The sequence below is a fragment of the Peromyscus eremicus genome, chromosome 1 (assembly GCF_949786415.1).
Source record: "Peromyscus eremicus chromosome 1, PerEre_H2_v1, whole genome shotgun sequence".
Classification (NCBI taxonomy): Eukaryota; Metazoa; Chordata; class Mammalia; order Rodentia; family Cricetidae; genus Peromyscus; species Peromyscus eremicus.
The window spans coordinates 85,810,682-85,833,261 of NC_081416.1; the positions used below are offsets into that span (position 1 = coordinate 85,810,682).

Here is a 22,580-nt window from a genome sequence, read left to right on the forward strand (position 1 = left end):
TGGGGTTGGTGGAGAGCTTGGGACTGGGAAGGTGGTCCAGACCAGAAGTTGCTCCCAGACTTCCCTGTAGAATAACTTTTTGTTTTGCTTAGCTAGTGCTAGAGATTGAACCTAGACCTCGCACATGCTAGTTAGGTGCACCACCACTGAGCTAGTCTCAGTCCTATTTTTATTTTTTTCTTCTTTTTTGAGACAGGTTCTGAACTGCTGAATTTAAGTAATCTCCTGCCTTAGCCTCAGCTTGGACTCAGATGCCACATTCTCTCTCTTGGTTTCCCCTTAAAGTAAAACTTCATCCAATCTCCAGAAGTGCAAGCATGTTTATTTAAACGAAACGATCAGAGGTCTCTCCTTCCCTACTATAGGAAAGGAGAGAACGTTGGGAATAAGCTTTTATATTTCAAACTCGAGGAGACGCTGCCAGTTTATTTTGCCATCCCTCTCCTCAATAGTTACCGACTGTCCTCTTTTGCAACCTGTAAAACGGGAATAATTTTCTCATCTGCTTCAGTTTTGAACCAGACAGCAGAGGGCTAAACGCTTACAAGCACAATTCCATTCGCTGCTCACCAGAAAGGTATGATTACTATGGGGCTTGGGTGTGATGTCTGGCCGAGCGCTGTTATTACCAGGCTGCCTTCCTCACCTGGCCGAGGCAAGGCTGTCAGCAAACACCGACGAGGACGCGGCACCCATCCAGCCCTTTGCAGGTCCCACGTGATGAGCTGCTAATTACAAACTTCGAAGCACCTGAACGCCCGCGATAAATGCTGGAGGGAATGAAAGATTTCGTCTTGACTGTTCTTTTCTATCTTTCCAATCCAAACTCATCTCCGGGCGGCCTGGGGCCAAGATCGCAAACCAGGCAGCGGAAGGCAGGCCAGAGGTCGTCGGCGCGCAGTGCCTCGAGAGGGCCCGGGAACAAAGGGCGCTTGCGAGCCCGAGGCGGGCCGGGGGGGGGGGGGGGGGTCCCAGGGTACCCTCTCCGAGAGGCCACAGGCCGCGACCAGACACCCATTCCCCGGGGCAACTACTCCAGCCCGCAACCTCGCCGCGGCTGCCTCGCGGGCCCCGCCTGCGCCCCGCCCACCACCTCAGGTAGGCCGTCCGCGTCAGCCAATCCCAAAGCTCCCAAGCATGGGGGGCGGTGCTTGAGCCATCGGAAGTGACGTGCAGTGCTCGGCTGGCCGCGGAGTCAGTCGAAGCTCTCCTCCGCGGCCGGCTGAGCCAGCTGAGGCGGGGGAAAAACATGGCTCGGACCCTGGAAGGCGCGAAGGCTCGGGTTGCGGTGGAGACCGAGGCTCCCGCAGCGTGAGGTGAGGGGCGGCGGGTGCGTGTGGAGCGGGGCCTGGCGCTGCGCGGCCGCCGAGGGACCCAGAGGGGAGGGACCGCGGCCGCGGTGCCCCTTGGTCGCTCCATCCTCTCTGACTCGTTCCTCGGGCCCCCGTCCCCCACCCGGCGGTCGCCAGAGCCCCGCGCCAGGCCCCTTTGTCGCGAGCCGCAGGGCGCTGCTGTCCCTCAGGGGGAGGGGAAGCCACCCCACGGTCTCCGGGACAGTGAGGGAGCTGCGGCGGCGGGTCCCGGTCTCCGCTCCAGACTGTTCTGGAGAGTGGCTATTGAACTTCTGCTATGGCCTCTTCCTCCTCACCCAGCTCTGTCTTTGGAGCCTCGGGTGGTTCTTTTTCTTTTCCTGGGACCCTTCACCTCCTTACCTTAAAACAAAAATCCAGACTCTACTTGCTTTGGGAATGCAATAATATTTATGTGTATTTTAGCGCATCATCTTTCTGGGAAGGCATTAGAGTGAGAATATTTAACTCTTCCTAAGTGACTGGAGAACAAGAAATAGTTGAAGAGGTGGAGAGTACACACGGTAGTTCTTTCCCTGTGTTGTCTTGATAGAAGGTGGAATTCTAATTATTTTATTTTTATTTTAGACAGTGGGTGTTTGAATTGAGTAACACGAAGGAAGCTTCTCTGTTTGAACAAGATTACTTGTTAAAGAGTATCTCAAAATCTTTCCAGGTGGGTGTTAGGAGAAAAACTGCCTTGGGAAAAATTATTGAATGTATGGGAACATCACAGGAAAACAAAACAAAAACCAACTATTCTTAGAGGGTTAGTGAAATAGTGTATGGAAGAGAGGCTGCACAGAGGTCCTGGAACACTGATTCCAAGGAAGACTTTGTACTCTTTCCTCCCTGATGATGGTTCAGTCTCCACAAGAAACTGTTCGGCAGCGCTGCTGTAGTTGGAGTCGGTGTGGTTATTCAAGGTTACAAACTACCCTGAAGTGCCTTGGTTTAGATTTTCAAATTTTTGAAACTGTCTGCGTGTTTGACATTCAGTGTTTTGAGCACTGGAAAGCACTGTAATTGATAAAGAGATATTTGTTAGCTTAAACTTAGTTCCCAAGTGATTTTAACATAGGTACAAAGTATATAGAGAGCTTCCACAAATTCCATCAGTGTTGACTAAACTTAACTCAGAAGCAGTTTGTCTTGGGAAATCGTCCGCTGTCTTGGGCATGGTGGTGCACTCTGTAATTTGCAGTACTTGCCTGCATTGCAGAGCTATGGTAGGAGGGTCAAATTTAAGGCCAGCCTAGGCTACCTAGTGAGACACTGTCAATAAAATAATAATAGAAAGAAGAAAATGTTCTGTTATATTTGCTTTGTGTACATGTTGCTTGCAGTTTAATTTGCAGTCATACTTTAATCGTCCCAGACTTTTTTCAGTTTCACAGAGCATAAAGGTTGGCATGTTTGCTTTCAGGATTTTAGAAACAACTAACTTTCTGAAATCAGTTGTGTATTGAGTGTATGATTGTTGCTTCTTCTATTTAAGGTTTCAAATTTTCCATTCAGTTTAATGATGCTGTGTACATTTCTGTGCCCAGGAGTAAATCTGACACATTGTTTTGTATGTAGTAAGTAGCACATTCAATTAGTAAATTTGTACCTCAAGACAGTCTGATTTCTAAGAGCTCAGAGTTTTCTCTTATCAGAGATCAGACCAATCCCTGAGATCAGGAGAGGTGCGAAGCACTTCCTTAAAATGCTTTAGCATCACACCTGTAGAGATGAGCCTGAGCTATAGGAGACCCTGTCCCCAAACATAGAACCAAAGCAAAACAACAAAGCTTTGTGAGCTGAGTGTGTAGCTAAGAATTAGTGCTTGCCTACCACAAGGCCCTGGGTTTGATTCTCAGTACTTTCAGAATGAAGTTGTAATTTGTCTTGCTTTGATAAGACAACTTAATCTGTTTTACTAATTTGTCATATTCCCAAAAGAAATTTAAGACAGGCAAATGATGTGTGTGTGTGTGTGTGTGTGTGTCCGTGTGTGTCCGTGTCCCCATACTAAGAAATGAACCCAGGGCTTAAGCAAACACTCTTACCACTTAGTTTGGTGGTTTCATTTGACAGTTGTAACTGATTTGGGCCACAAACACACCCTCAGAAACTGGGGAATGAGGAGAAGAGAGAAAGAAAGCAAAGTAGAAGTTGTCCAGTCTACCTGGAAAGACAGTTTAGCAAGTTCTAACACTGTAGTTATAAAGACAGTGGTGGATTCAAAGTGCTAAGAAGGATGTGATCTTCTGGGTGGGCTCTGATGAGAAAGATTATGCTCAAATTGAGGCTTACAGAATGAGTTTTCTATTAATGAGGGCAGGATGGGTAAAAGTGATCAGGTCCTAAATTCTTTTCCATTACCTCCAAGTGGTAAGGTAATTGAGAAAAGTGCTTAATAACTGGTATTTATTTGATAATATTCATATACAATGTTCTTTTAGTGGGAATCATGGTCTCATTTGGAAATACTGCCCCAAATAGGTGTCTTTTATGTTGTTCATAGGATTATGGTTGAGGTAAAGGAAACCTCTTAATTTTCCTTGCTTATGTGGGAATCACGTTTTTGTTTGCTTGCTTGCTTGCTTTTGTTGTTGTTTTCAGAGAGGCTCTCTCTGTGTATCCCTGGCTCTCCTAGAACTCACCATGTAGACCAGGCTGGCCTTGAACTCACAGAGAACCACCTGCCTCTGCCTCCTGTGTGCTGAGATTAAAGGCGGCGTGCACCACCACATCTGGCCGTGGATCTTTATTTTGTGAATTTATGTATACCTGGTATCTTTTTTGCAATGTTATTTCTTGATTTAAAGTTTCAATTTCATATATGTATGTAATATACTTTGATATTTCCACCCCCTCCCCTGTTATCCTCTTTTATCTCTTCCCAGTGAACCTCTTCTTCCTCCCAACTACTTTCATGTCCTCCTTTTTCCCTTTTGTAGAAAATTTTAATTAGGGTGTTTGCATGAACATGGATGGGTGGTTATTTACTTGAGTAGAGGCTGCTATCCAGGGGTTGCACCACTGAGGAATATGACTTCCCCAGCCCTAGAAACCATTCCTATAGCTCCTTGAGAGTGGGGTGGGCTTAAAGTTCCCTTCCCAATCTATGATGGAACATTAATGGGCCCGGTCTTATGCAGGTCTTGTGGCATTGCTTCTGTTCTTAATGGTTGCAGCAGCCATGTCATGTCCTCAAGACTGTTTTACAGCATTCTTTCCTATACTCTGGCTCTTATATTCTTTCAACCTCTCTTCCTCAGTATTACCTGAGCTTTGGAGGGGTGCTAGTGATGTCCTGTATAAGGCCAAGCCCTTAGCAGTGAGTTGTTTTCAGCACATTGACTAGTCATAAGTCTCATTATCTTACATCCTCTGGAAACAGAAGCCCTGATCTACACTGAGAATAGCACTAATTTATATAAACATAAATATCTTGAGGGCAGTTTAATACTGTCCATTTAGCAAAATAACAGTAATAGGTTCCTCTCCTTGGGCCTATGATCTCTATATATCTGCAGTACAAGACATGAATTTCTCAATGGAGTGGGCCTCAAATCCAATTAGAAGCAGTTGGTTGCCCTCATAACATCTGTTCTAGCTAATTTATGTCAACTTGACACAGGCTGGAGTCATATGAGAGGAGGGAACCCTAACTGAGAAAGTGCCTCCTCAAGATCTGGCTGTAGGCAAGCCTGTAGAGCATTTTCTTATTAGTGATTGATGTGGGAAGGTCCAGCCCATTGTGGGTGGGGCCACCCCTGGGCTGGTGGTCCTGGGTTCTATAAGAAAGCAGACTGAGCAAGCCAGTAAGCAGTACACATCTGTGGCTTCTGAATCTGCTTCTTCCTCCAAGTTCCTGCCCTGTTTGAGTTCCTGTCCTGTCTTCCTTCAATGATGAACAATGATTTGCAAGCATAAGCCAAACAAACCCTTTCCTCCCCAATTTGCTTTTGGTCTTGGTGTTTCATCACAGCAATAGTACCCCTAACTAAGACAACAGCAATGCCACTATTGCACCAGTGGGCACATCTTAGCCAGAAGGTTAGTATTATAGCTTACAGGATTCATAGCAGAGTAAGAGTGTTGATGACTTTTCCAGTAACCTGCATAATGCCTTCTGACATGGTAAAAAGTAGGTAGCAAGGAGGAAGTTTCCAGCTCAGCTGTAGCTTGGTTTCTGTATGTCCTACAACCAGAAGTGTTTGGTATCTTCAGCAATAGTGTCTTATTACCTTGTTCTGGTTGGCAACAGAGAGCAGTAGCAATAGCCTGTATTGGGGGGGGGGGGCTTCATTATCCAACAAACTTAGGAAGGGGTATCATATACCATCCCTGACACTAGGATTTTTAATTTTTTGGGACATTATCCACTCGGTCTTACTGTGTAGCCCTGGCCTGAAATTTGCCATGTAGAGATGCCTTAAACTCACAGAGCTCTGCCTTCCCCTGCCTCTTGACTGCTGAGATTAAAGGCATGTGCCACCACACCCAGCCTATGTGTTGTTTCTGATGTGGTAGATTTAAAAAAAATGAGATGTACACAGAGTCATTTTTGACAGTTAAAATGGAAATAAATACAACTGTGAACTGCTTTCTGGATTTCTTTTTCCTTTTGTAGGTAGGGCCTCATGAAGCCTATGCTGGCTTCAGATTGTAGCTGAGGAGGACCATGAAGTCTAGCTCCTCCTGCTTCTATCTACCAAGTGCTAGGATGACGAGCACCACTATAACCCACCTTGGATTTCTTAAAAATTTAAATTCAGCTATTTGGATGTAAAATAAGTGGAATTTTAAAAATATGTTTTTTTGTTTGTTTGTTTGTTTGTTTTTGGCTTTTGGTTTTTCGAGACAGGGTTTCTCTGTGTAGCTTTGTGCCTTTCCTGGAACTCACTTGGTAGTCCAGGCTGGCCTCGAACTCACAGAGATCCGCCTGTCTCTGCCTCCCGAGTGCTGGGATTAAAGGCGTGCGCCACCACCGCCCGGCTAAAAATACGTTTTAAATAAATTTAAAATCAATTTTTGTTGGCTTAGCTGTTGGTATTTATCTCTTAACTTTGAGAATACATTAAAATACTATTTAATCAACATCCTTACTGTTAAACACATAATACTTTCTCTAAGTCTTACTGTGAGATAGGGTCTTACAATTTAGTTCAGATTGGTCCAGAACTGGAGTAGTCCTCCTGCTCCAGCCTTCCAAGTGCTGCATTATGGACATGAAGCACCATTATCTTATGCAATTCAGGCTGTCCTGGAACTTGTTGGCCTGCCTCAGCCTCCTAAGTGCATGGAATTACAGGCACACACATACCTAGCTTAACAGTTACGCTATAGAAACAATCAAGTAGTGTATAATATGTATCCATTATAATATTGAATCAAGTAGTGTACATTGAGATTTGTTAGAAACAAACACTAGAAGTAGATAGCTTAAACCAGTGGTTGTCAACCTATGGGTTGCAACCCCTTGGAGTGTTGAACAACCCTTTCACAGCATTCACCTAAGACAATCAGAGAACACAGATATTTACATTACAATTCATAACAGTAGCAAAATTAGTTATGAAGTAGCAATGAAAATAATTTTATGGTTGGGGGTCACCTCAACATAAGGAACTGTATTAAAGGGTTACAGCATTGGGAACCACTGACTTAGACCAACAATAATAAAAGCCTGATGTTTGCATTGATTGCTGATTATAGCTTAACTAATGCTTTTATTCCTCAAGACCTTATTCAAATAAATAGTAAATATTCTTGTCTTCTTAGAGAAGAAAATGAGGCCTAAATATATTTTGACTTATGTAGCATAGTGTCTAGAAGGCACTGCTTGAATCCAGTGCTGGCCCAGTGTTCTTTTCACTGTGTTTTTTAAGTTGGTGTTTTAATGTTCACATGTAGCCTATTTTTGGAGTGTTTATTCAAAGATGAGCAAGTTTATAGTCCAACCTGGAGAAACCAATTATAATCCATATGACAATATTTTTCTGAGATAGGATCACAGAGCCTAGGCTGGATTTGAACTTGCTATATGGTCACAGATGACCTTGAACTCTTGATTTTCCTGCTTCTACTTACCAAGTACTGGCATTGCAGGTATGCACACCTGACCGACCTTCCTTTCTTCCCTCCCTCCCTCCCTCCCTCCCACCCATCCACCTACCTACTTACCCACCTACCTACCTGCCTACCTTTTTCTTCTTTCAAGAAATGGTCTCCCAGTGTAGCCAGCCTGTGCTGGGCTTGAGCTTAGAGTAATCCTACTCTCTCTGCTTCATGAATGTTAGAGTTATATTGTGGGCCACACATGTCTAAGAAATTGTTATTAAAGTTCCACTGTGTAATGAGAGAACAAAGCAAAACCACAACCTTCTTTCCAGGTGAAAGTATATGAAAATGAATGAGAGGAGATCATGCTGATAATGCCTTCTGGTGAGGAGGGACTAAAACATGAGTGATGTTTCAAAAAATGCAGTCTAATTAGGAATCAGGAAAATGCTTTTTTCAAATGTTCTATTTTCAGTTTGGGAGAGTAAGTAAACACGTATGCTCTTCCTACAAGATAAGCTCTGAAGTAGACTAACTATTCTTAGAAACAAAACCACAGTGCTGTGAGTGGCTGTAACTGCATTGGTTTATTTATTAAGTCACTTTATCTGTTCATAGTAGAATTTATGACTGTTCTGATAAACACTTTATAGTTTAATGCATAAATCTGTTTTAGACTATTGTGCTAAATGGAAAAGGGTGATTTTTTTTTTAGCTCCAGGGAATACACAATTTATACTTCCTCTCTTTTTTTGGAGGGAGGATTCTCACTGGTAACTCAGGGTAGACTTGAAGACCCCCCAATCCTTCTGTCTTGGTCTCTGAATGCTGGAATTACAGTTGTGTACCCCATACCTGGCTTGGAATGATCCACTTTTGTCTGACTAGACCTCCTCCCCTTCCCCTTTTGCATGCTAGAATACTAGATGAGTGCTCTGCCACAAAGTTTTTAGACTAGAATTCTGTGTGTATTGAAATGTTTGACAGTGGTTGCTCTTTTGTTATTGTTGTTTTTGAGTTACACTTTCATTCTGTAGCCTAGGTTGGCCTTGAACTCATGGCACTCCTACTGCCCCAGCCTTTTAAGTGCTAGGGTTGCAAGTGTGAACCACCACACCCACTAACTGCAGTTGATTTTCTTTTTCCAGTCATAGCTACTGAGGTATGTTTTAATATATAAAACCCATAAATTCATCTAACTAGACATCTGTGCTCCCAAAGAGCACTTCATGGAACATGGAAAACACCAGTCACAGAATTGGCACCACAGCAGCTAGACAGAGAAATGCAGGACTGGGGATCTGGCTTCATTGCTAGTGTGCTTGCCTAGCTTTCGTGGAGCTCTGAGATCAAGTTTGGTGGCTCACACCTGTGGTCTTAGAGCTCAACAGAGGCAAAAAGATCAAGAGTTCATGTTTATCCGTTGCTACTTAGTGTAGTGAGTCTGGGGCAACCTGAGCTACACAAGGACCCTGTCAGCAAAAAGGGAGTAGAAAAGAAAGAAGAAAGATTGTGTTCGTTTTGAGTTAGATTCTAGTTTTGTAGATCAGGCTGGCCTTTAACTTCTTGATTCTCCTACCTTAGCCTTCTGAGAGCTAGGATTAAAAGCATGTGAACCAGGACCCAGTGGGTACATGATACTGGGACTTGAACCCAGGGCCTTGTACCTACTGGATAAGAACTCTGCTACTGAACTATACCCTCAAGTCAGTCACAGTCTTAGATACTCTCTTTGTTTCTGTCTCTGTCTCTGTCTGTCTGTCTGTCTGTCTCTCTCTCTCTCTCTCTCTCACACACACACACACACACACACACAGAGAGAGAGAGAGAGAGAGAGAGAGAGAGAGAGAGAGAGAGAGAGATTTGCTCTTTTATAGTTCAGTGGCATTAGTTACAATGCTGTCTATCACCACTGTCTATTTAAAAAACTTTTATCACTGCAAAATGAAACTCTGAACATTAAACTGTAACTATTTCATCTTACCAGCCTCTTCTTTCCTTGATAACCATTACTCTACTTTGTTTCTGAATTTCTTATTCTAGATATTTCCTGTAAGTGGAATGATACCATATTTTGTTTGCTTTGTTTGGTTTATTTCATTTAGTATAATGTCTTTAAGGATCATCTATAGTACAGTATTTGTCATTATTTTTTATGACTAGATAATATTCTGTTCTATGCATATACCATATTTTGTATATCAATTCATTGATGGATATTTGGTTATTGCATCTATTGGCTATTGTAAATAATGATGCTTATACTAAGATCGCACACTGTTTGGTCAGCACAGTGTCCTTACACAGATTGATGTGTAAATATAAGTGTCTGTTTTCATTTCTTTTGAGTAGGAGTAGCATTGCTGGTTCAAACAGTAATTATGTTTACATTCTAGAGGAAGCACACAAAAGTGTTTTTCAGAGTGGCTGCACCATTTTGCAACCCTTATCAGCAAAATATGAGAGTTTCAGTTTCTGCATATATGTGTCACTACTTCATATTTTCCATTAAAAAATTATAGTCATCAAGTAGGTTTGAAGTGTGTCTGGTTGTGGTTTTTTTTTTTTTTTTTTTTGGTTTTTCGAGACAGGGTTTCTCTGTGTAGCTTTGTGCCTTTTCCTGGAACTCACTTGGTAGCCCAGGCTGGCCTCGAACTCACAGAGATCCACCTGTCTCTGCCTCCCGAGTGCTGGGATTAAAGGCGTGCGCCACCACCGCCCGGCCTGGTTGTGGTTTTGATTTGCATCTCCCTTCTGACTAATATTGCTCAGCATCTTTTCATGGGCTTGGACTTTTTTTTTTTTTTTTAAGATTTATTTATTTATTATATATGTATGCCTATAGGCCAGAAGAGGGCACCAGATCTCACTACAGATCGTTGTGAGCCACCATGTGGTTGCTGGGAATTGAACTCAGGACCTCTGTAAGAGCAACCAGTGCTCTTAACCTCTGAGCCATCTCTCCAGTCCAGGCTTGGACTTCTTAGTGTTGAAGCATATCGATGCTCATTTCAATGGTTGGACACAAATACACACACACATATACACAAATATATTCACGCATGCTAGTAAGCACTCTACCAACTAAGCACATTCCCAGCTTGGCTCAGTTTTTTATTGTTTATTACTGTTCTTTACTTTGTGATTCTTAGTTGTGTTTCTCAGTTTTAATTTTTCTCCTCTTTTAAGCCATGTTGAAAATGGAGGCATATATCATAACATTTAGCACAAAAGGTTTACTGTTATTTGTCATGTGAAATTTCGGTAATGTCAAGGTATATTTAATGATTCATGTCAAATGAATGAACAGAAAAGTAGTCCAAAGTTCAGCAATTATCTCCACTAAGTACTTCTGTTGGGAAATCAAGTTAGAGTGCAAACTTTGTGGTCAGCATGTTGCCTTTCAGAATAAGCTTCTTTCTGTGACTGTGTCTTCTCTTCCTTGACCCCTCCTACTCATACGCAATAAGACCCTTGTCTAGGCACAGAAGGTTGTTGTGGCTATATTCTGGATGTTCAAAATGTTGCTCTTAAGGGCTGAGAGTGGAACAATGATTAGTGCTTATTAGATTACTGTATAGCCATTGCTTGTTGCCAAGATAGAAGACTTAAGCTCTTTATTAATATACAAATATACTTATACAAAACATTTTAAAATTTAAAAATATGACTTGGCAAGATGAGTTAGTGGGTAAAGAAACTTAACCACCAAGCCTGACAACCTGAGTTGGATCCCTGGGACCCATGTAGTGGAAAGAGAGAACCAACTCACAAAGTACTATGGCATGAGCACCCCTACACACCTCATACACACATATGATTTAATTAAAATACAGGTAGGATTAGTTGCTTCCCACTCCATTCTTGAACTTCCATGCTCCTCTCTTTACAGTTTATGTGGCAAGCACTTTATCCACTGAGCCATCTCACTGTCTCTGACCTGGCAGGTACTGGAGCTCTGGAAGTCCTTACCTGCTTTTTCTTCCTTTTGAGACAGGGTTACACTATGTAGGCCTGGCTGGCCTGGAACTCTCTAGGTGGAGCAAGCTGACATTAAAATTATAGTGAACCTCCTGAGTACTAGAATTACAAGTGTGAGATACCATGCTGGCTTTCCCTGTCTTTAAGATCATGAAGAATCTTGGGGAAACTCTTCTTAGTTTTTCCCATGCTTCATTTTGTTTCAGTACTAAAAATAAATATAACATCTACCTCCCCAGCTAAATGATTTTTTGTTTTTCCATTTCACTTACTGGCTAAACTTAGCATGTTCTGTTTAAATCAAATGACTTCTAACATTTCCATTGCCATCATCCTTACTCCAAGTCATAGGTAGTTCCTTCATTTTATCTGCTTATTTGTCTCTTGTGTCTCCCTATTTCTCTCCCTCTTTTTGCCAAGCAACCCACAGCCCTTTCCATGCTAGGCAAAGCTCTCTTCTGTTGATCTATATCCCAAGCTATCCGTTTTTGTTTTCATTTGTCCATTTTCTACAGAATAGTAAAGGTTTTTTAGACAGGGTAAATTCTTGTGCATAAAGTCTATCTCTGTCTTCCTTGCCCAGGCTGACTTACAACTCTATATGTAAGCTTGTGGGTAGCCTTGAACTTATGGCAGTCCTTTCTCAGTCTCCTCACTGCTGAGATTACAAGTGTGAGCCTCAATGCCAGTGATTCTCAACCTTCCTAATCCTGCAACCCTTTAATACTTTTCCTGTTGTGGTGACCCCAAACATAAATTTATTTTTGTTGCTACTTCATAACAGTTAGGTTGCTACTTTTATGAACTACAAGGTAAATATCCATGTTTTCTAATGGTCTTAGGCAACCCCTGTGAAAGGGTTGTTTGACAACCCCCCCCCCCAAGGGTTGCTACCCACAGGTTGACAACAACTGCTCTATGCCCTGCTGTCAATTTTATTTGGTTCTTTGTAGTTGTCTATTATACAAGGTTTATATAATGTAGGAGCTGATTTAGATTGATCTAGAGTATTTAAAACTTACATAGAGCTACTCAAACTGCAAATAAATAGATAAAATAACTTTGGAAAAGAACCATGACATCTCATCAGCAAAATATGGATTCTGAACACTAACATGATTCTATAGATCTATGTTGTCAGCCTCACTAACCAGGTTGTCCTGTCTCTAGGAAGTTCTTCAGTCCTGCTTCCTGTCTTTCTGTGTTTCAGATCTGCCTTACTGTCTTTATTATTACCTCACCTCTGAGGGCATAATGCCCATAAGACTACCCTCATGTCAAACATGAACTGCACACTGAAAGGCAGAGTTCTCCAAACCACCCTTAGGTTTGATAATGTTAGGATACATAAAACTTGCTGAACGCTGTTATACTTGTGGTTAATGGTTTATTACAGGGAAAGGATAGATTAAAATCAGCCAAGGAAAAGAGCATGTAGAGCAAAGTCCAGGAGTGTTCCCAACGTGGAACTTCTGGTAGTTTTTTTCCCCATGAAGTCAGAATGTGTTATGCTCTCAGTATCTGTGTGTAATAGTATGCATGGAGTATTGACAACCAGGGATTCTCACATGAATTTCAGGAACCAGATTCTTTTTCTCAGTATGTCTTCGTTACATAGGCATGGTTGGTAGAGTGCCCGTGTGGTTGAACTCAGTCTCCAGGTTGAATTTAGATCACACTATCACCCAGAGTTTTTCCTATCCCAAGTCATATAGTTGGTCGTTCTAGATGGCCAGTCCCACTAAGCAATGGCATTCCTATCAGGTATGTCAAAACAGACTTCTTTCTAGACAAGGCTAAATTATTTATACAGTATATAAAATTAAGCTTACTTCAGTCAAGCATGGGGACTAGTGCCTATAATCCATGCACTCAGGAAGTGAAGGCAGGAGAATCAGGAGTTCAAGACCAGCCTGAAATACATGAGATAAACACACAACTCTTCATAACCCTTTACTTCCTTAAAGAATGTACCATCTATGTAATAAAATGATTTGACGCTAACTTCACACATCTTACTACAGGTAGTTGTGAGCTACTTGACATAGATGCATTGGATATCATAATTTCTCTCTGGGAACTGAACTCTGGTTGTTTTCAATAGCAATGCATACTCTTATGTACTAAGCCATCTCTCCAGCCCTGTGGATTTAATTTAATTTAATGATTTTTTTTTTTTTGAGATAAGGAATCACTATATAGACCAGGTTGGTCTTGAATTTACAGAGCTCTGCCTCTGCCTCCTGAGTGCTGAGATCAATAGCATGTGCCATTACACCTGGTCTGAGTGAATTTTTTTTTTTTTTCTGTGACAGGTTTTCATGTAGTCCTGGCTGTCTTGGAACTCCATATAGACTAGGCTATCCTCAAACTCACAGAGATCCTCCTGCCTCTGCCTCCAAAGTGCTTTGATTAAGTGTGAACTTTTAGGAGAATATATTTTAATAAGTCTGTTTCTCATAAAGTCACTGAGAAGCCTTTGGATTTCCCATGTGTTTTTTTCCAGTCTTTATCTTGACTCTCTAGATTCTGATAATACTGACCATTAGAGCATTTTATTTCTCTATTTCACTATCTTTTTTTCCAGTTTGTTTCCTACTCAAGTATTATTGAGTCTCTAGATTTCTCTTTTGCTTCTCTTTTCATTTTCTACATTCTATGAGGGCAGTATCAATTGCTTTCATGTCTTTAGGTCTTTAGATGCACATAGATGTCACCTAGGTTTTCTTTTTTATCTCTAGCAAAATTGCTCTATTGAACTCAAGGCACGTATATATACTTCCCAAGCAGACATGAAGTATACTTCTCACAGGAGTAATGTATTTTGATCCAACTAAAAGGGATCATATGGCTTTGAAAAACAGCGCATGCACATGTGCACGAGAAGGAAATGGGTGGCTTACAGTTTGTCCCTTTTTTTTTTTCGAGACAGGGTTTCTCTGTGTAGCTTTGCGCCTTTCCTGGAACTCACTTTGGAGACCAGGCTGGCCTCGAACTCACAGAGATCCGCCTGGCTCTGCCTCCCGAGTGCTGGGATTAAAGGCGTGCGCCGCCGCCGCCGCCGCCGCCGCCGCCGCCGCCGCCACCGCCGCCACCACCACCACCCGGCTCAATTTGTCCCTTTAAGGTAGCTCCCAGGCTGGGATAGAGAGCTTGCCTAGCACATGTGAGGTCTCAAACTCAATCCCTAGTACTACTCCCAAATCTCTAAAGTTACCAAGATATTTGGTGGTTTACAGCAGACTTTGAGAGCCTGAGGGAGGTGGGTTGCCATGGATTCAAGACCAGCTTAAGCAATACAGTAAAATTTTGTCTCATAAAACAAAACAATGAGAAGAAAAAATATACAGTTATATTTGTGCTCTGTATAAGGTGTATATTAAATATGTTCCTGTTTAGAACTTGGGTACATCTCAATATGCAAATATTCTAAAATGTGAAATAGTTCTTGTCTCAAGCATTTCAGATAGAGAATAGTCAACCAGTAGTTTGATTTTTCCTGTTTGATCCATTATTTCTTTTTCTTACCTTACTGTACTGTCTAGAACTGGTTAAAATGTTGAATTAAGGTGATAGTTGGCATTCTGCTTTTGTTTATGACCATAAGGAAAATTTCAAGGTTTCCCATTAAGTATGAGTTGTTGATACCTTCACTAGAAGAAGGAGCTTCCCTTCTGCTCATCACCAGTTAAGATAACTACCATAATAAGCACATATTTTTTAAAAAATATGTATTTTGTTTTAAGTGTTTTGCTTTTGAGACAGGTTCTCATATAGCTCGGACTGACCTTGGACTCTGTTATATATAGCTGAGGATGCTGTGGTTTGAGTCCCAGCTCCTACATGGCAGCTAACAACTGTTTGTAATTCCAGTACTAAGGGGATCTGATGCTTTCTTCTGACTGGTATGGGCATTCCATGCATGTGATACACAGACATACATACAGTCAAAATACTCATACGCATAAAATAAATACATAGCTGAGGGTGATCGTGAACTCCTGACCTTCTTCCCTCCACTTCCTGAGTTCTGGGGTTACAAGCTTGTGCTACCACACTGATTTTAATTTTTTTTTTTTTTTTTGGTTTGATCGTTATTGCCAGCTACTTCAGTTTTCTGATGTATATTTATATGTTACTGTTTTCTTCTCTGATCTTTATTAACCTCATCATCTATTTTACTGTAAATTTTTAAATTTCATAAAATAGTTTCTTAGTTCATTATTTTCTCATTCATGAATTGGGGATATAGTTTGATATGAAGGTTTAGTATAGTTTAATTGCTGTTGTCTCAATAAGAGCAAGTATATTAGGCATCTTTACTTTTTTATGAACTGCATATTCAGACTCTTTCATTTTACTACATTGTTGTCAATTTTTTTCCCTTATGGTTCTCTGTTATATATTAGGAAGATTAATTCCTGCTGTACATTGTAAGTAGATAATTCTTTCTTCTTGGGTTATTGCTTTCCACAGACATTTTATAGTTAAGTTCTTTATTTTGCTTTTCATCACTGAGAACAGTGTAGGGTGCATATTATGCATCTAGGAAACATCATTGAGGAAGTGAACAAATTTCATGGTGCTTTCCTTTGTCACGTTATTTATTAAAATGTTTATGTACCAGACTGGAGAGATGGCTGAGTGGTTGAGAGTACTTAGTGTTCTTGCAGAGAATTCAATTCAGTTTCCAGCATGTATGTGGAAGTTTACAACCATCTATAACTCCAGTGCTAGGAGATTTGAAATCCTCTTCTGGCCTCTGTGGATACCAGGCATACAAGCAGTATACATACATGCATGTATGTTGCCAAACAGTGATGTACATGATTAAAAATAAATATTTTTTTTAATGTATGTACCCCAAACATTATGAAAATTTCATATGGGTTATAGATTTTGAACCAAGCTAGGGAGGCCTTCTGTATGCAGTAGCTATACATAAACTCTGCTCTTATGACTTTTCTTACACCTAAATATATTTAAAAACATTTTTTTTGTTGTTGTTGTTGTTTTGTTTTTCCAGACAAGGTTTCTCTGTGTAGAGCCCTGACCATCCTTGAACTCAACTCTGTAGACCAAGCTGGTCTCAAACTCACAGAGATCTGCCTGCTTCTGCCTCCTGAGTCCTGGGACTAAAGGTGTGTGCCACCACCACCCTGCTTAAAAAAATTTTTATGACTGTGAGTATTTTGCCTGCATGCATGCATATGCACCTGTTGCATGCCTGATGCCCTCAGAGACCAAAAGAAAGCATTGGGTCCCTTGGAACTAGCATTCGAGCTAGTTGTAAGTCACATGTGGGTTCTGGGAATTGAACCTAGGTCTTATGCAAAAGCAACTAGTGCTTTTAACTGCTAAATCATCTCTCCAGCCACCACCTATAGAATGCATTCTTTGTGTGTGGGTGTGTATATTTGTGCATGCATATACAGAGGCCAGAGTGTGTCATGAGCTGCCTTTCTTTTTCACTTTCCCACCTTATTTTGAGGGATAAAAGTTTTTACTGAGCCTGAATCAGGCTCCCTGTTTATGCTAGGTTGGCTGGTTAGCAAACTTCTGGTGTCTGCTTATATCCCCCCAATGTTCTGGTTCTAGGCATGTGGTACCATGCTCAGTTTTTGTTGTTTGGTTTGGTTTGGTTTTGGTTTTTCAAGATGGTTTCTCTGTGTAGCCCTGGCTGTCCTAGACTCACTTTGTAGACCAGGCTAGCCTCGAACTCACAGAGATCTGCTTGCTTCTGCCTCACAAGTGCTGGGACTAAAGGCGTGTGCCACCATGCTCTGCTCCATGCTCAATTTTTACGTGGATGCTAGGGATTTGAACTCGGGTCCTCTTTCTGAGCGAGCACTCTTACCCACTGAGCCATCTCTCCAGCCATAAATATATTGTTTATGGAATGTTAAGTTTATAATTCTAGAATATTGTTAATTAGAAGTTACATACTTTAAAACTACAAAGGTTATGAAGAGGGCTGGGTTTAGAGCTCAGTGGTAAAGCAGTTACTTTACATGTCTTTGGTTTGATTTCTTGTGCTGCAAAAAAATAAAAATTATGATAAGTTACAAAAGATAAGATAGCTTTTATGTAAAGACCACAGATTATCTTTAGACTTAAATAAAAAGAAAATTTGTTCTCTTCCCAAATAATAAACATTTTAATTGCTTTTCTGGCTTGAGGAAAGAGGTGGCTGTTGGGAACTGTTTCGTTATAATACATCCCATTAATGTGCAGAGGGTATGATGCTTGTTTCCCTTATTCCCCCTAAACCTTTACTTTTAAACTATGATTCTGAACTGTGTGCACATGTAACTAGTTTGCTGGGTATGGTGATGCAGGACTCTAATCCCAGTAACATGGACCTGTAATCCCAGCACTTGGAAGAGAGAGGCAGGAGGATTAGAAATTAATCTTTAGCTAGATAGTATGTTCAAGTCTGGCCTCTGCTAGGTGAAACTCTGTATCAAAGAACCTAAAACAAAGGTAAACTAGTTCACTTGTGATGAGTAAGTATAAAATAAACATCAAATTTCAAAGATTCAGTACTAAAAGAAGAAAAACCTCTACTCATTTTTATTTTGATTATTTGTAATGTGATAATTTAGATATATTAAAATAAAATATATTGTTAAAATATTTCATCCATTTGTTTTTATTAATAAAATTGTTAAAAATATTAAAATGTCATTTAAATTCTGTGCATTCTGTGTCTTCCATTTTATCTTTTTGTGACAAATTAGTGCTTAATACCAAAGTACTTGGCTTCCCTTTTAAATGAGTTCTCCCTTCCCATGAATCAGAGATAAAATATTCTCTTTTTATCTATTGGTATTTCAGTCTTTAACAGAGATGGAACAACTATTTTTAGTTCTCTGTTGCCATATTCCTTCTAGTTTTCAAGATAATTGCCTCTCCCTACTTATTCTAAACCCAACCATGTGATATTTTTTTTTCCCAGTAAAAGATGAATTGTTAATAAATGAACTCTTTTTGCCTGATTTTTGTTTTTTAGTTTGAGCTTCTCTTTAATAAAAGGAAGAGTATATCTGGTCATTAGAAATTTGATTGTAGAAGCAAGGAAAAATTCTTGCCCTCAGTGAAATTATGAATGTGTCTGTCATTTGTTTTGTTGATGGTAACTTAACTGATAAATTGTGAATATTATAACTAAATAGCAGTGTTAACTGACTCATGATAGGACTGAAGCAAAATTTACCAGTGCAGGAAAAAATAGTTCAAGAATGAGGAAGAAATTTGATATTTATGATGGATAGATTATGATGATTTAAGCCTATACTGGTTCCAAGTAATTTAAAAGTATATCATGTAAATTAGTAGTGCTTGGATTTATTCCACACTTACTACCTGCTCTAAGTTTATTTTTATTTTACTTTTTAGATTTATTTATTTTATGAGTATGAATGGTTGTGAATTCTGAAAACCAAACCCAGGTCTTCTGAAAGAACAAGTGCTCTTAACTGCTGTGCCATTTTTCCAGCATCTACCTTCTTTAACTTTAGGCATATTATGTAACTGTGCTTATGTTTCTTCATTTGTGAACCAGAAATATTAGCAATAGAACTTTGTAAATTTTGTGAGAATTACATTGCTTATATACTATGTGACAGATGGCATCTATGTGTCTCTAGCTCTACATAGATAGAAATATGTAGGTACTTACTATGATTTTTATCAAGCATTAGTACTTACAATTTCCATAAATGGGGGGGGGGGCGGGGTGGAGACCAGAAGTCAACATTGGGTAATCTTCCTCAAGTGCTCTTCATCTTCTTTTTGAGACAGGGTCACTCACTGGAAATTAGCTCTTTAGGCTAGGCTGGCTGACTAGTGAGCACTGGGGATCCATCTACCTGCAACCACCTCCTCAGTGCTGGGATCACAAGCCTGTGCAACCATGCTGGGTTTTTACATGGATGCTGGGGGTCAAATTTAGGCCCTTGTGGCAAGCACTTTACCGACTGAGCTGTCTTCCCAGGTTCATAATTTTATTTCAAATAGTGGTATAATCGGTTTCATATCATTGTCATATTAGAATCATGTCTGGGTTTTTTAAGTGATTTTATTGCTTGAGTAGTTAAGACAGATTTATGCCACTAATGCAGAGATCATGGATGACTCATACTTCCATTTGAAGGGAGGACCTGCTTAGTTTTATGATGACAAGCCAATGAAATTCATCTGTCTATCACAGTCAGGCAGAATTTAACATCATCATCCTTTCTGATCCTCAAGATGCTTTCAGACAGCAACTGCTTTCTTAATCAAATGGTACAGATCCTTAGGAAGATCAGGGGCGCAAGGCTTTTGGACTTGAGGATTCTTAAAATTTTATTACCAGTTACAAAACAGACCTGTGGCACACCATGAGCCCCTCATGATCACACCAATTTCTGAGGCTGTCAGGCTTTTCTTGGCCAGTTTGTAAGTCTGATCTTACACTGTCAGATGTCACCTTCAGCTAGGTTGGGGATGTAGGCAGTAGAGCAGTAGAGCAGTAGAGCAGAGCCAACTGGGAAAGGCCCTTCCAAGGAGCCTGCATGCAAACCATGATGGCAACTGACAGCAAAGAAAATTGTGTCTGTTGTTGAACTACAGCCATTGCTTCTTCATTTTCTTAGGTATCTTGTTTGTGTGTATGTGACAGTTTAGAAGACAACCTGCAAGAATTGGCTTTCTCTTCAGGAACTGGCTTTTTCTTTCAACCATGTGGGTACTGAGAATTTAACTTGGGTTGGCAGGTTTGGCTGTAGGTACCTTAACCCACTGGCCCTGTTCTTGTTTTTTGACAGAGTCTGGCTATATAGTACAAGCTGGACTGGGAACTCATGGCTGGCCTCCTCTGGAGCTCTCTAGAACATCATCCTCTGTGTTCAGGGAACCACCCATGCTTGGCTAAGTATCTTGAATTGTTAAGATCAGAAAGCATTTAGATGAGTAACAAGACTGACTTGTTTTATTTTTCCTGAAGCTTAAATTTAAATTGTAAATGGATGTCTAGGAGCTTTTAAATTAATTCTTTTGTTTTAGAGTATACAAATAGTGTCAAAAAGTTGATTGACTGAGGCTGGGCGGTGGTGGCGCACGCCTTTAATCCCAGCACTCGGGAGGCAGAGCCAGGCAGATCTCTGTGTGGCCAGCCTGGGCTACAGAGTGAGTTCCAGGAAAGGTGCAAAGCTACACAGAGAAACCCTGTCTCAAAAAACAAAAACAAACAAAAAACGAACAACAAAAAAAGTTGATTGACTGGTGTAATTGCCCTATTTTAGAGAATTTTAAAGTAGCTACAGCCTCTGTGATCAAAGGGTTACCGTGAAAGTTAGTGATAAATATTGCATTATATCTTTTATCTGGCATTTTTAAATTATTTATTTATTTATTTATTTATTTTGGTTTTTTGAGACAGGGTTTCTCTGTGTAGCTTTGCGCCTTTCCTGGAACTCACTCTGTAGCCCAGGCTGGCCTCGAACTCGCAGAGATCTGCCTCTGCCTCTGCCTCCCGAGTGCTGGGATTAAAGGTGTGCGCCACCACTGCCTGGCTTTAATTTTGTATTTTTAAAATTAAAATGAGGGACATTGAAACATTTTCATTTGCAAAAGATCGTATAGCTCCTTCTTTCCTTCCTTCCTTTTTTAATAAAAAAAAAAAAAACCAAGACAATTACTTAGGGGCTAGTGAGATGTCTCAGTGGTTTAAAAGCACTTGTTCTTGCAAAGGACCTAAGTTCCATTCTCAGCACCTGCATGGCAGCTCACAACCATCTGTGACTCCAACTCCAGAGGATCCAATGCTCTTTGCCGACCTCCATGGGTACCAGGCGTGCATGTGGTTAACAAACATACATGCAGGAAAAACATTCATATGGATAAAAATGATAACAATAAAATTAATAAGAATTAAAAGTTTTATTTTATGTGTATGAGTGTTTTGTATATATGTATGTATACCACTTTAGTACCTGGTATACTCAGAGTGCCAGAAAAGGGCATTGGATCCTCTGGAACTAGAGTTACAGTTAGTTGTGAGCCATCCTCTTGGTGCTAAGAATTGAACCTGGGTCCTCTGGAAGAGCAGCCAGTGCTTTTAACCACTGAGCCATTATTCTAGCACCCTTCCCCCATTTTTTTTGACAGCTCCATGTTTTTTGTTTTCCTTTTCTTCAAAAATAGATTCTTTTCCTCACATAATTTATCCTAGTTACAATTTCCCCTCTCTCTATTTCTTCCAGTTCCTCCTCATCTCCCCTCCCATCTGACTCACTCCCTTTCTGTCTCTCATTAGAAAACAACATAAAATATAAGATAAAACAAAAACCCATCCACTCCCTTTCTGTCTCTCATTAGAAAACAACATAAAATATAAGATAAAACAAAAACCCATCACATCAGGGTTGGACAAGACAAAGAAACAGAAGAAAAGGCACAGGAATCAGAGGACAGAGTCTCATGTTAACCCAGATTGGCCTTGAACTCATGTGTAGCTGTGGATGATCTTGAATTCTTGATTCTTCTGCCTCTATCTGTCTTAATCATATATAATACATATATATATATAATATATATAGTAATATATATATTACTGTTAAGGAGAAGGCTTCAAATAAACTGTAATTCTCTTTCATGGATAAAAATAAAGATTTTAAGGATAAGTATAGTATTGATTTAACTGCAAATAAATAGAAGTGTAATCAAAACTGTAGATGGATTTTTCTTTGGGCTTCCAGCTCACAAAAAAAATGACACAGAGACTTCTTATTAATTATGAAAGCTCAGCCTTAGCTTAGGCTTGTTTCTAACTGGCTCTGATAACTTAAATTAACCCATTTCTATTAATTTACATGCTGCCACGTGGCTTGTGGCTTTTACCTCTCCTCCTGCATATCCTATTTTTTCTTCATCCAATTAGCAATTCTCTTTTTTCTTCCCAGAGCTCTCTCAGTCTAGAATTCCTGCTTATACCTCCTGCCTACCTATTTGCCATTTAGCTTTTTATTAAACCAATAACAGTGACACATCTTTACACAGTGTAATCAAATACCTTGCAACCCAAAACTATGTGATGAATTGAAGTATGATAAAATATTTGAGTGGAATATTACAACTTTTTATAATTTTAAAACTTATCCTACTGTTCTAAGCTTTGATACTTTACACATTTTAAACATTTCTGGAGTTTTA

At 40.3% G+C, this 22,580-nt stretch overlaps 1 protein-coding gene and 2 long non-coding RNA genes across 3 annotated transcripts in view; 1 reads left to right on the top strand and 2 right to left on the bottom strand.

The window, feature by feature from the left end:
• Positions 1 to 302: 302 nt before the first annotated feature.
• On the bottom strand, positions 303 to 953 carry LOC131915271 (uncharacterized). The gene is made up of 2 exons (XR_009380310.1): positions 571 to 953; positions 303 to 476 (listed from the first exon to the last, which is right to left on the bottom strand). It is a non-coding gene; the product is annotated as an uncharacterized LOC131915271 (long non-coding RNA).
• A 215-nt stretch (positions 954 to 1,168) lies between these two features.
• Positions 1,169 to 22,580, top strand: part of Pik3c2a (phosphatidylinositol-4-phosphate 3-kinase catalytic subunit type 2 alpha) — a 111,519-nt gene continuing 90,107 nt past the window's right edge. Inside the window, exon 1 of the mRNA XM_059268351.1 lies at positions 1,169 to 1,316. The gene's annotated coding sequence lies outside the window, so the exon portion shown is untranslated. The remainder of the gene's footprint in view (positions 1,317 to 22,580) is intronic.
• LOC131915267 (uncharacterized) lies at positions 10,625 to 12,601 on the bottom strand. Its single transcript, XR_009380309.1, has 2 exons — positions 12,536 to 12,601; positions 10,625 to 10,940 (listed from the first exon to the last, which is right to left on the bottom strand). It is a non-coding gene; the product is annotated as an uncharacterized LOC131915267 (long non-coding RNA).